Genomic DNA, 12,294 nt, shown 5'->3' with positions numbered 1-12,294 from the left:
CAAATTGGCTAGTAACTTACTATATGGGAAATTCACCCACCACCACCATCCTGAGCTTCATGGCACTCACAAGACTGAGCCTACAGGGGGTGGAATTAACCCTTCCCCCACCCCACTTGAATGCAGCAGTCATAATGAAAATCCTGCTCCTGTTCAAAACTGCTATTTGCTGCTGGGCAGAAGCTGCTGCCACTGCCAACATGAGGCAGTGGACCACAACACTGCTGCCCTGGGCTCCTGCTGGGAGGAAGGGTGGGATATAAATCAAATAATGAATAAATAAATAAACATGGGGAAAAGATTCAAGCCTACCCGCCCCCCCATGTGCTGCAGTCCCAATCCAGATGAAACCCCCTCACAACTTCTATTAAACAAAACAAATCACCTATTAAAAGTCAACCACATGGTTCACGTATCATGTAATTGGGCCTTATGAATTGGTTTTGGTTTGAGAGGACAACACCAGCCTTATCATTTACAAGCTTCTGTGGACAGCTTTTCTTTATCCTATGTCAGGGGTTCCCAAACTGTGGTCTGCTGACCACCAGTGGTCCATGAGCTTCATTCAGGTAGTCCACAGTGTGTTTAGGTTTGTGGATGAAAATAAGAGATAGCACATCCATTGCATTAAATATTTGCATTGATTTTTAATCATATTTTATTTCTTACATTGTGTTTTATAGTTTTACAATCTGACTTCTATGGAATGCAAATTGTAATACAATAAAATACAATTTAAGAAATAAAATAAGCAATCAAACTAAAATACAATTAAAATCATATAGTATTTAATGCATTATGATCACTACAAGAGGCAGAAAAATCATTAAGTGGTCGGCCAAGACCCTCAGCAATTTTCAAGTGGTCCTTAGGGGGAAAAATTGGGAACCACTGTCCTATGTAGCCTGACAACCTGAGAGACATTATGTATTTATTTATTTTATTTTTATTATTTGAATTATATCCCCCCCTTCCTCCCAACAGGAGCCCAGGGCGGCAAACAAAACGTCATGAAAATAAACTTTAAAACACATTAAAACAAAGCATCTTTAAAAACGTTTCTTAAAAAAGCTTTCAAAACATCATCTAAAATTAAAAACATTTTTAAAAGGTTTAAGAATATATTAAAAAGCAATTCCAACACAGATGCAGATTGGGATAGGTCTCAACTTAAAAGGCTTGTTGAAAGAGGAAGGTCTTCAATAGGCGCTGAAAAGATAACAGAGATGACGCCTGCCTAATATTTAAGGGGAGAGAATTCCACAGGGTAGGTGCCACCACATTAAAGGTCCGTTTCCTATGATACCCAGCTCTATTTCTCTGTAACATCTGAATCAGGAGAGGCCGTGCAAGCCCTGGGTCACTGCCTGGACTCGGTGGTGGACTGAATGAGGGCCAATAAACTGAGTCTGGGCTTGCTTCTGAAAACAAAAACCTCACATGGAGAAAATACTCCTTGACCAGAGACCAGATAAAGAAAAGCAAAGAAAGTCAAGGTCTAATCAGACATGATATGATTCTAATAGCTCTCTGAATAAATGCCACTGATGAAGACTTGAATCAAGTCGAAACACGGTTGGCATATTTTGGCATATTTGGCATAGTATTTGAGATTTGTTGTGCATTTTACATTTGCATTTTATATTTCTGTATTTGTACACCTCTGCATTTTATTGCCGTGTTGCCACTGGGAGTGTTATGTATATTTTGTCTATAGAGCTAACAATTCATATCACTCCCTGTGTAGTAAAGTGCATGTGCATTTGAAATTGGGCATTATTGTGTATTCTGTCGGCTATTAGCAAAGACTATTTTTTCCACTATTCATTTCTATATAGTTTTTAGAATCGTATCATGTCTGATTACACCTTGACTTTATTTGCTTACTTCTGAAAAAAGTAAGTTTTTGCATTGTAAGTTTCTTCAAATGCACAGGTTCCCCCACCTATGGGGAAAGGTTAATGCATATTTGCATTATTGTACAAATAATGCATATTTGCATTATTGTACAAATAATGCATATTTGCATTATTTGTATTGTATATTTGCATATTAATGAAAGGTTAATGCATATTTGTATTATTTTGGAGATTATTGTCATCAGTTTTTGCTCAAGGCCACCCTGTGTGCAGCTGCTCAGTACTTCTAGGTAGCTAGACTTTGTGCAGAACACCTCGCAATAGTGATAGATCACCAGAAGCAGGTTGCATTGATATTTGAGGATCAGGATCAGTTTCCTGCAACTTTCCAGCCACAATTCAAGATGCTGGTTTCAGCCCCAAAAGTCCTAGACTACTTGGCCCCAGCTTTTTCTGAGTGCCATTCACGGTTTTTCAGATCCTCTGAGAACAGACTTCTGATTATCCCATTGGTTGCACATCTTTATGTCAACAAAGGAGATAGAAAGACATTGTTTGTGGAAGCTTCACAATTCTGAAAATCTTTTCTTCCAGAAGCTTAACATTGTCAGAGTCTTTGCATATCAGGAAACACTGAAAAGGTATTTTTGGTTGTGTACACTACATTGCCAACTTACAACACAAGTAAGTTATTCTTTTTCTCAATTCAGATGGAAGCTGGTTTGGGCAGAAATGCACCAAAATGCAATATTTCATGACAGAATAGATACAGGGATAGATATGGATTATGGCTAATGTTGTGTGTAAACTGGTTCCCAAGCTAGCGGTGGGCTCAGTGCAGTGTGTGCTAAGTAAACAAGAGTGTATACTAGAGATAGAAAAACCTGGCAATTTCAGTTCTCTCATTTTCTCTTTTTTCCATTCTTAAATTCAGTTCTCCTCATTTCTGCTGCAATTTGTGGATTTAAAAAAAACTTAATGAAAATTCATCATCATGACACATGCCTTAGTTACATCCCGTTTAGATTACTGTAATGCGCTCTACGTGGGGCTGCCTTTGAAGACTGCTCAGAAGCTTCAATTGGTATAACGAGCTGCAGCCAGAGTGCTAACTGGGGCTGGTTACAGAGATTATACAACCCCCCTGTTACAACAGCTCCACTGGCTCCCAGTTTGCTTCCGGGCACAATTCAAAGTGATGGTTATGACCTTTAAAGCCCTAAACGGCCTAGGTCCAGGCTATTTGTCAGACCGTATCTCCCTATATGACCCTGGCCGGGCCCCGTGATCCTCAGGAGAGGCCCTTCTCTCAGTGCCAACACCTTCACAAGCACGATTGGTGGGGACACGGGATAGGGCCTTTTTGGTGGCTGCCCTCAGGCTTTGGAACTCCCTTCCGAGGGAGGCAAGAATGGCCCCCTCCCTCCTGTCCTTTCGTCGGCAGGTAAAGACCTTTTTATTCCGACAGGCCTTTGGAAGAGAAGATGTTTAAGGATAGGGTTGCCATATTCCAGTTCCACAAATCCGGGCAGGCTAATTTGCATAGTATGCATATTATTTGCCTATTATTTGCCTGTTATTTGCCTATTAATATTTCGATTGTCCAGTTGTTTTGTTTTTGTGCCTAGGAATTACCACAAAAAACTGGGGAAAGATGTGAGAAATCTTTTTTTAAAAAGCAACATTTTCAGCCTTAAATGCCTAGACTCTAGTTTCCAACACTATGGAATATTGATTGATTGATTAAGAGGATTTATATCCTGCCCTTCTGCTGTTAAAAACAGAGCTCAGCACAGCTTACAAATATAATAAAAACAAAAATACACAATCAATATAAAAACATAATAAAAACACAAAATAGCAACAAACATAAAGTAAGTCAGGGCAGCAGTACGGTTAACCATTACATATACGATATATTTCAGAGATGTGGTGGGTGGAGAAAAACAAGAAGCCAAAATGTTAGGAAAAGGAGTCTTTCACACCACATGCTCAGTTCTAAATACTGTTGCAGCAAGTTTTACAAGTTCCTCTAGTATTCCACTGGTGCAGGCACTCAGACATTCAAAGTATCTGTATGTTTCTTAGGTTTTATAAAAGCAGAGCTTTGCTTAACTCAAAATTTCTTCTCCCTTTGATCAACCACATCTACACAGGTTCCACCTCCCTATTCAAAATGAAACTGGGCCTGCCCACACATACCTTGCTACTTAGATTACCAATGCCAGGATGTCTGTTTTATCGACTACTCTCCTGCTCCCCCCCCCCACCGGGCATCATGAAAGACCCAGTCCTGGGCTCAGAAAGAAAATCAATATCTGGTCCTCTTCAAAGTACTGATAAGCCTCTTGTTTTAATTAAAATAATAATTATAAATTCTTGCTCTTATCACTAATGGGAGTTAATTATCTTGCATATGCTGCTGTTGCTTCTATGGCTGTAACAGAGTAAGGTTAAAGATAAGTGAAATGCAAATAGGAAAAACACAACACAAAAGGCAGTAACACTTTCCTAAATGTAATATCATAGATTCCTATGAGTAAGGCAGAAAACTCAGCATCCCACAACCAGTCAGGATTCATAACCAAAAACCCAAACCAGAAAAAATCCTAGCAGCCAGTCAGCCAAGGTCACAGAAATCCCCATGCAGCACAACCTGACCTGGGGACTGCAGTTAATGCAGAATGCTGCAGCACAATTGCTGACATGAGTGAGATCCTATCAGTACATAATACCTCTGCTCTGAAATCTGCATTGGCTGCTGATTTGCTACCAGGCCAAGTTCAAGCTGTGCTTTCCATGTTATGGGTGCCACATAGTACTTGTTCTGCTCTTGTAAGAAATCAGTCCTGTAAAGTGGCAGCACCTACGCTTTGGAACTCCTTGCCTCTTGATATTAGGCAGATGCCTCTTTTCAGCACCTGCTAAAATCAGTTTTCTTGAGGCAAGCCTCTCCAGGCATGTGGAGCTATTGTGTTTTTAAATCTGTTTTTAACTCATTGTTGGTTTTATTATTTTGAATGTTTTTAAGTATCTGTCCTTAACGCTTTTGCCAATAATTTTATTGTTTTAATTCTTTCTGTAAACTGCTTTGAGATTTTTTTACAATAAAGCGGTATATAAATGTTGTAAATAAAAATACATAAATAAATGTTGGAGTCACTGTGGCCCTTGAGTCTCTTCCCACTTTTAGGAACCAAGGAATCTGCCTTATCCTGATTCAGGCCATTTCGTACCATGATTTCTTAAATGCAATACCATACCAACCACAACAAGATTCCTATGAGTAAGGCAGAAAACTAAGCATCTCACAACCAGTCAAGATTCCTAACCGAAAACCAAAAATAGGATAAATGAAGAAATATTTATATAAGCATGACTATCAAATATATTTATTATTTACACAAACCGTAAAGATATTTATAGTGCAATCCTAGGTTTATTTATTCAGAAGCAAGTCCCAGTGTATTCAGTGGGGCTTACTCAAACAGGGACAGAAATGCAACCTCAAGTGATAAGCAACTTCATTCACACAACCCAAAATTCCAAATCATGCCACTTTACGCTGTTTTGCAACTGTTCATACTTGTCTTTATGGTTATTGGATTTTAAATGGCTTTATTTCTTGTTGTGAGCTGCCTTGGTTTCCAACCCTACCTCACAGGGTTGTTGGAAAGACTCCATACACACACACACTGCAGATATATAAATACATACAGCCCATATAATAGTTTATTGTCAAACCAGCTGGTCATTGCAGAAAAATCAGTATTAGTTTTAAAAAATCAGTATTAGTTTCCTACAGAATAAAAACTGTAATACCTAAGTAAGCCCTGCCTACTTGCTTTAAAATAAGACTGGAGAGGGGGACAGAAAGAGTTAGAACACAAACACAATTCTTTTTTACATTCACTCCAAAGTCCCATTGATTTTCAGCACATACATAACCATGTCTACTTAAAAGTAAGTCCTACTGAATTCAATGGGATTTACTCTGGGCATATGGGATTAGCATTGCTTTTACAAAAGCAAGTATTGGGAAGGTTTTCAAAACACTGCCCAGGATCTGACTCCTGCACACAAGAGGGGAAAAAACTGAAATGTATATACTTACCCAATTTATGAGATTTTCAGATAAATGGGGGGGGACCTAGAAACTTTTTTTTTAATTAAAGCTGAGAATCTGGGCCACCTAAGGGGCTAACCAGGCTCTGGGTGGCATGCAAAGAATCCGGGTAAAACCCGGCTAACCGGGCAATATGGCAACCCAATTTAAGGATAGCATTTAAGAGGTGTGCGGTATTGTTTTACTGTAAACTGTTTTTAACAATTTTAAGTGTATGTTTAAAGGTTTTAATGTCATATATAGTTTAATTTAATTTTAATTGCAGGGTTTTGTATGTTTTTATTATATGTATTCGTTTTTTTACTTGTAAGCCGCCCTGAGTTCCAGCTTTGGAAAAAGGGCGGGGTAAAAATAATGGGAATTCTCCCTCCCACATATATGGGCACATGGCTACAAATCCAACAATTGGAAACCTTGGATTTCTTAGCCATTTCTCCCACAAAGCGGATGAAGATGTTTGCATGGTACACAAGTCTCTTAGGCTGTTTTCTAGCCCCTCTCAAAAGTCCAACTGTCCCCACAATCTCGTTTAGCTCTGACCTTGGCACTGGGGTGGTCAAAGTCCATTCCTTAGTTGGTGGGTCAACAGCCAAGCCCCAAGCCCTTCTGACCTTTGCTTAGACCCCACCGTAGCAAGATCCTTCCCCTAAAAGCTGTTTTTTCTTTTCTTGCATCAGCTTACCAGAATTGCACAAAGTTTAATGTATCTGAAGCCTCCTGTTGAATTTTCAAGCTGTAACATACTCATTACTGAATATCATCAATATTTGCCTATATATTTGACTCTGTGGAACTCTATGGAAGAACCCAGCAGAGGAACAATGAGCTACATCCACCCAGGAGGGTAGGATCTAGGCAGCAAGTCTCTTTTTTCTGGGCTAGAGTGGTAGGGTCTTTGTTGAGCTGTTTCAGTTGCCATCATCTTGCCTTTATGTTCACCAGCTGGTGCTAGGTTCACTGCTGGGCTTTAGAGTGCATTATTATGGCACTTTGGGGAGTGCAGGGGATGGGATTCAGCAAGGGTAGCGCACTCAGGTCATCAGTCTGGGTTGGAGGTTATAGCAAGGTGTATTTTTGTGCTCCTTCCCACTAGCCGGTGGGAGGTCCTGAGGGTCTTTGTCCTGGGCCTCAGGAAGTGCAGGTCTGGGGCGAAGTTCTGCTGCTTCTGTATCCAGCAGCTGTAGTACCTTCTCGCAGTGCGATGCATGAATTCACGTCTGGTGTCCTTGACACTTAACAGCAGCGTTTGTAGTCAGCAGCACCTGGAAGGGATCCCTCCACCTGGGCTGAAGCATGTTCTTTCACTGGTGGACCTTTATATACACCCAGTCTCCTGGCTCCAGAGGATGGCACTGACCTTCTGCTAGGCAAGGCAATGCTTCCTGGATCTGTGAATGGATAGATCTGACACATTTCCTTAAGGCCTTGCAGTAAATTAGGATCAATTCATCAATGAGCTGTATGTCAAATTGTGCACATGGGTGTGTGGTTGGCATGCGCATAGGATGTCCTGTCAAAATTTCATGTGGTGTGAGACCATGTTTGCGATTCACAGTAGAGGGGATGTGCATGAGGGCAAGGGGCAATGCATCAGGCTATTTCAAACATATTTCAGCACAGATTTTGGACATTCTAGTCTTCAGATCCAAACTCCATCTTTCTACCACACCACTAGATTGCGGATGATAAGTACAAGGTAAGTGTTGTTGTACGTTAAGGGCCTTACAAAGATGTTGAACTACCATACTTGGCCTGTGAAGTGAGTTCCATGGTCACTGTTCAGTATCAAGGGCAACCCAAACCAAGGGATGAATTCCTTAAGAAGCTTTTTGGCCACAGTGGTAGAATCTGTGTGGGCACAAGGGTATGCTTCAATCCAACCTGAAAACATGTCAATAATAACTAAAATGTACTTGAAGGAGCAACACTTAGGCATCTGTATGAAGTCCATTTGAAGAAGGGGGTGCACTATTTGGATGTGTTTAACCCACTGGCCAATGTTGTGAGCCAGGGAGGTAGGGCATATACTACAGTACTGCTGTGCCATGCAGGAAAAATTTGGGGCAAACCAATCACACTGTACTGCAGCTATCATCCCCCCTTTGCTTGTGTGGGCCACTGAATGGGTCACCAAGCAAGGTAAGGTAAAAGCGATTTTGGCACAACCAGGTGGCCGTCCAGGTGGTGCCACAAAGCATCGGGGTGCAGAATGCATCCCTTGCAGAACCAGTCATTTTTCTTGCTTTCTGGGGCCAGATCTTGAAGACGTGTGAGATTAGTCAGTGTGGCCAATGCTGACTGGTCATCTGAAAAACAAATCAAAACATCATTAGGAGCCTGAGGACCAGGAAGGGCTGTATTCCTAGCTGCATGGTCAGCTAGGGCATTTCCACATGCAACATCATCGGAAGAAGAATCATGAGCTTTACATTTCACAATAGCAAAGGCAGATAGTAATAAAAGAGCTTGTAAAAGAACATTAATGTAACAACCATTGCTAGTATGGGTTCCTGCGGATGTGAGGAAGCCTCTTTGTTCCCACAACTGTCCAAAGTCGTGTATTACACCAAAGGCACACCTGGAGTCAGTGTAAGTGGTAGCAGCCTGGTCCTTTGCAAGGATACAGGTTCAGGTGAGGGCAAAAAGCTCTGACTTTTGAGGAAAATTAACATTTGGGAGTTGGTAAGCTTCTAAGATTTGGTACTGAGTACAGACTGCATAGCCTGCAACCAATTGTTCCTTCTCATCTTGCAAGCAGGAGCCATCGGTGTAAAGAATTAGATCAGGTTTCTGCATTGGAAAACCTTTTAAGTCCAGGTGAGGGATTAGCAATTGCTCAGTAACAGTAAGACAGTCATGAGGGTGTCAGTCCATGGGGGCAGGTAACAGTGAGGCTGGGTTCAAAACAGAGCAATGGGTAAAAGTCACATTAGCAGCAGATAAAAGCAGTTTTTCGTATCAGGTGAGTCTAGAGTTAGAGATGTGCTGGATTGTGCTTTGAAGCAATAGAGCAGTCACAGCATGTGGGACAGCCACAACAAGGGGCTGACCAAAGCAAGAGTCTCTGCCTTTTCTATTAGGAAGGCAGCGGAGGCTACTGAACAAAGACAGGGTGGTAGTCCAGAAACCACAGGATCCAGAAAGAATCTGTAATAAGCTATAGGTTGATGTTTGTCCCCATGTTTTTGTGAGGAAGCCCTAAGCAAACCATTCTTTTTCATGACAAAACAGTGTGAAAGGTTTAGTAAATAAAGATTTATCAATCAATAAATAAAAATAATATAGTCAGGAATACCTAAAGCAGGGGCAGATGCCAGGGCTTATTTCATCTGGGTAAAGGCTTTATTGTCATTCTCAGTCCATTGCAGGGGCTCAGGAGTGGAATCAAGAGTCATTTGTTGCAGGGGGTTAATGATAAAAGCATAGCCATTGTCTACAGTATCTAGTCATGCCTAAAAATCTTCGCATTTGTTTGCGAGTGGTAGGCTTGGGAACAGAAAGAATAGCCTTAATTCTAGAGTCAGATAAGTGGTATTGGCCAGCCGAAATTTCATGACTGAGATAATGGACCTTGGGCTGACAGAGTTGTAACTTGGATTTAGAGGCTTTATATCCACATTCAGTAAGAGCACAAAGAAGAACCAGTTAGTTTTACAGGTTTCTAGACAGGGACTAGCCAATAAAAAATCATCCACATATTGTACCAGGATGGAGCCACTCGGGAACACTATGGAGTCAAGATCCTGATTCAAAATTTGGGAAAACAAGGTGGAAGACTCTATGTATCCCTGAGGCAGGCTAGTCCACTTATATTGGAGTCCTTGAAAACTGAACACGAACAAAAACTATCAGGATGGATAGGGATAGAAAAGAAAGCAGAGCAGAGGCCTACGGCTGTAAAATAGGTAGCAGTGGAAGGTATATAAGAAATAACAGTGACAGGATTGGGAACAACAGGAAAAGTGGATAGACTGAGGTATTTATGGCACACAAGCCCTGAACAAAGTGCCAAGTGTCCTTCCTTGTTTTTTTCATGGAAAGGATAGGTGTTACATGGGCTATGTGTAGGGACAACAATACCTTGTTTGAGTAAGGAATCCAGGATGCAATTGATACCAGCCTTGGGTTCCTTGGAGATGGGATATTAATGCATGCATACGAATGGTTTGGTCAGGTCAACAGTGATACACACTGGCTCTGCACTTAAAATTTGGCCTGCTTCATTAGAATGCGTAGACCAAAGTTGGGGAGGAACCCTATCCAACAGTTTCTATTGCAACAAGGAAGTGTTGGGTTGGGGTTTTCCAGATTCTGTTAATGGGCCAAAATGTCCCAATGTTGTTGCTCAGGCACCTCTAAATAGTTGCCATCAGGGGAACAATAAATTGTGCAGCCCAACTTTCACAACAAATCCCTCCCAGGAGATTAACAGGTCAGGATGGACTAAGGAGAAAGGCATGTTGTTCAGAAATTGGATTCTGAAAATTGGAAATTGGATCAAGACAGACAGGGAGTGTAGACAAGGTGAAGTATAGTGTGACCCTCAATGCCTATGGCATTGATGACCTTACTTGAGGCTGAGACAGAAGGAAATTCAGAAGTGCACAGAGATGGAGCGAGATACACCAGTGTCTGCAAGGCATGAAGGAGCTTGGTTGTTAATAGAGCAAGTAACATAAGGGCCTGAGGGGTGTAGGGTCAAAACTGGAGCAGTGATGTTACATTCCTCTAGGCAATCCTAATCTTTAAACTCCTCAGCATTGTCAGAAATGTAATGAAGGGGAACTGGTAGTGGCGGAGGAACAGGCACTGCAAATCCTGAATGCCCTGGTCCATGTGGGGATTAAGAATACCAGTGTCCCTCCTGCCTCCAATAGTTGCACTGAGTCTCATATTTACTAGATTCTATGGGGGCAGATCTGCCTCTACTAGGGCCTCTAGAGTTCCTAACCCACGTGAAGCACCCCTTCCTCTCCCTTGCTGGATTAGGAGTCTGTTATTCTGGAGAGTCTAGCCTTGAATTTGGAGGGCCATTAGCTTGCATTCACCAGCTTTTTAGCCTTTTCAATTTTCTTGTGGAAATGTTATGCAGCTGATAAAAGTTCCTCAAGGGTCTTTCCTTCTCAGGTAATAACTACATTTTCAATCTGTTCTGATGTTTTGGGTAATAGGCCTTCAACAAAACAGAAGGCAAGTGCTGAATGTCCATTTACCAAGAGGTCCTCCATTTCTGAATGTCTTTCAAAAGTGTCTTTAAGGCGCTACAAATAATCTGCTGGATCCTCTCAATCTGCTTGCAAGCTTTTATCTTTGCCCAGTCAGTTTTTCTAGGACAGACAATGCCAATGGATTCCAATAATCTTTCTCTATGAGTGACCAGGGGTTGGCCTATACTGGGGTCATGGTCAGGCCATTGGGCCACTGCATTTAAGTGTTGGGCTGTTTCTTTAGGAAGTACTGAATGAAGGAGTTCATTTATATTGGAGGCATTCAAGAGGAAGCTGGGCGGCAGCCATCTGTCGGGAATGCTTTGATTTGGATTCCTGCATTGAGCAGGGGGTTGGGCTTGATGGCCTTATAGGCCCCTTCCAACTCTACTATTCTATGATTCCATGATATCAGCCCAAGTGGGATTATAACAATTTATAACAGTCTCTAATTCCTCCTTGAATTTGGCTGGATTTTCTCAAATTTTTGGAAAATGCAGGATCAAATTATGGAGGTCAGCAGGGGTCCAGGGTGGATGGATTATGATGGTGTTTGCCACCATGGTTCCATTACCACATACCTCTTTCAAAGGGGCCATTAAATTGTCCATACTACCAGCATGCTGCAAAGGGGCTTGTTCTCCTTTAATGGGACCGGAGTTTCTGGACCACAGGTAATAAGGAGACTTGGTCAGAACTACTGAAGTATCCTTAGTCCCTGGGTATGCTTCCCATCCTGGACTGGAAGACAAACAGGAGGGACTGGTTGAAGACGTTTGTGGGGTTGCGGGTTGTGGAGCCCATTGAATAGCTGGGGACCAGGAGGAATATGAAGATGGTGAGGTGGTGGGGTTCATTGGAGGGGCCATTGCCACATTGGTGCACATGTCTAGGATGTCTTCTAACTGAGGGTATGACCATTAAGGGCCCCATCAGGGATGGATATAATTGCTGGCAATTCAAATTTGGGGGAGAGGCCAATTTCCCCCGAGCTTGCTTCAACTGTAATTTCAATTTTTCATGAGAATCTCAAAGAATATGTGTCTGAGATTCTGTGCATCTTTTGGAGGCCTCTGAGTACCAATCAAAAAATATGACCCAC

Source organism: Rhineura floridana, chromosome 1, assembly GCF_030035675.1.
Source record: "Rhineura floridana isolate rRhiFlo1 chromosome 1, rRhiFlo1.hap2, whole genome shotgun sequence".
NCBI classification, from domain to species: Eukaryota; Metazoa; Chordata; class Lepidosauria; order Squamata; family Rhineuridae; genus Rhineura; species Rhineura floridana.
The sequence above is the reverse complement of the archived record's forward strand: the minus strand, read 5'-3'. Positions refer to the sequence as shown.